Here is a 2,852-nt window from a genome sequence, read left to right on the forward strand (position 1 = left end):
CCACGACGCCGAGGACACTGTCTCCTCATATGACCGAACTCACCGCACTCGTAGCAACTACCCGGCGCTGGAGAAGGGGACTGATGGAAACCCCTCGCTGCTGAAGAACCCTGGGCTGAAGAGGCAGGTGTAGAGCTCTGAGCTGGAAGGGCACTAAGTGAAGTCTCTGCTGAAATCCCTGATGACCACGGCCTGAAGAGGCCCCACTGTACTCTGGACGACCTGACTGAGGAGGCCTGAAGGAACGGCCTCTGCCACGCTGGAACTGGCCCCTAGACGGAGCACCACTGAAACTACCTGAACCTCGAGGCCTCTTTGCCTCCCTCTCCTCACGCTCCCGACGGCGAACCGTCTCAATCTCTCGAGCCATGTCAACTACCTCCTCAAACGAGGCACCCATAACCCTCTCTCTGGTCATCAAAATGCGGAGTGAATAGTTGAGGCCATCCACGAACCTCCTAATCCTTTCCCGATCTGTCGGGATCATCCAAGTGGCATGTCGAGCTAGCTGCGTGAATCTTAACTCGTACTGAGTCACAGACATGTCCCCCTGAACCAACCACTCGAACTGACGACGTAGCTCCTCCCTGTGAGACTGCGGTACGTACTTCTCCATAAAGAGAGTGGAGAACTGCTGCCATGTAAGGGGCACTGCACCAACCGGCCTACGCCTCTCGAAGTCCTCCCACCAGGTGAATGCAGACCCTAAGAACTGGAAAGTAGTAAAAGCCACACCACTCGACTCTAAGATCCCTGCAGTGCGAAGCATACACTGACACTTATCCAGAACACCCTGGGCATCCTCGCCCTCAGCACCGCTGAACCTCGGAGGCTGAAGCCTGTCGAATCTCTCAAGACGACGCTGCTCATCGTCCGGCATAGCGGGAACCTCATAGGCTAGAGCTGGTGCAACTGGTGCAACTGGAGCAACTGGAGCAACTGAAGCAACTGGAGCAACTGGAGGAGCTATGGCTGCTTCTAGTGTCTGAAATCCCTGGGCAACCTGCTCAGGTGTGTGAGCAACAGGGGTCTGATGTCCTCCCCCGGTCTGGGAAGCAGCTGCTGCAGTAGAAGCTGAGACTGAGCCAGGCCAGTGCGAACTGGTAGTATCTGTGCCAAGGTCTCCTGGAGACCAGGAATAGCAATAGGGACTGCTGGTGCCTGCACAGGTGCTGCTGGGACATCGACAACTGGAGTCTGGTCCTGAACTGTGGCAGCTGGTGGGTCAGCAGGTGCTGTCTCTGCTGCCCTACCTCGACCACGACCACGACCGCGTCCACGGCCTCTAGTGGGTGGTACTGGTGGTCGACCATCGCGTCCGGTAGCACGAGTTCTCGCCATCTGCGAGAGAATAGAATACATGAATTTAGTTCTCGAATCACAAAGCCGCACGACAAGAATTTCAAGAATATGGAGTTTTCCTAAAGGTTCTGCAGCCTCTGGAGGAGAAGTACAGGCGTCCCCATACCGTTCTGCGAGACTCTACTAAACCGTCTTATGAGTCGCGAGGCCTAGTAACCTAGGCTCTGATACCAACTTGTCACGACCCCAATCCCGGTCGTGATGGCGCCCAACACTAATGCTAGGCAAGCCCGACTAAATTAAATACTCTCAACCCAAATACGCAATCCGTTAACAAATAATACGATTAAAATAGCAAATATCAAAGTTCCAATCCGAATCTAAATAAAATAGTACGGAATATAATAACGAATATCCAAACATTCCCCAATAGATCTGGAGTCACGAGTCTAGAGCCTCTAGATGTAACAGAGTAATATATCCATAGTAATAAAGAAGTCTAGGAGGAGAGTCGGGTCCTGCGGACGTCAGGCAGCTACCTCAACAACTCCTGAAAATAAACTTCACGAAAACGGCAAACAACTCCACTAAGTCTCCGGAGCACCTGAATCTGCACACATGGTGCAGGGAGTAAACTGAGTACTTCCAACTCAGTGAGTAATAAACATATATAATGGCTGAAAGTAAGAAATCCCGAAATATTACAATATAAAGCTATAATCAGCGATTCAGCACATAAAACGGTGGAACAACAACAATACCAGGACAAATAAGACAAATAGGTATAAATGCATGAATGCAATGCAATGCACATGACCGCTGCGGCGAGCAGCCCGATCCATTTGGGTACCCGCGCTCACTGTGGGGGTTCAGACTCCGGAGGGGCTCCTACAGCCCAAGCGCAATATCATCGTAACATTCGCTGCGGCGTGCATCCCGATCCACACTCAGTCCAGGTATATATATGCATGCAAGCCAATCGGGCACAGTCAAATTATTCATTTTAGTTTCAATTATTAGGAATTTTAGAGCTAAGTGTTTAAACCTTTATTTATTTACTAACCATTTCGAGGCAGTGTCTAACCGAGGACTGATATCATGAAATATGCTAAGCATCATGAAAGCAGTGATAAGGATCCCTGAAGGATGCACATGATAGGCACAAAGCCCCAAACAATTCATAAACTCCAAGTAGGATAATTACCAAATAATTTCTAGTCAAGAACGCAGTACGAACATAATTCGGAATGGACTAGGTCACAATTCTCAGTCACAATCGACCCCGCACTCGTCATAGAGTACGTGTCTTGCCTCAATATAGCGTCACAATGTGATATACCGGGGTTTCAAACCCTCAGGTCATCATCTACATCTATTACTCACCTCAAGCCGGCCACAAGTCTAGATCGCTATGCCTTTGCCTTTCGAATCAACCTCTTCGCACGCCGAATCTGATTAAAACCACAACGAATACATTACAATAGGCTAAAGAAACATAACCCAATCGAAAAGACTCGAAAAATACCAAAATTCACGAAGTTGGCAAAACC

This window comes from Nicotiana attenuata, chromosome 7 (assembly GCF_001879085.1).
Source record: "Nicotiana attenuata strain UT chromosome 7, NIATTr2, whole genome shotgun sequence".
Lineage (NCBI taxonomy): Eukaryota > Viridiplantae > Streptophyta > Magnoliopsida > Solanales > Solanaceae > Nicotiana > Nicotiana attenuata.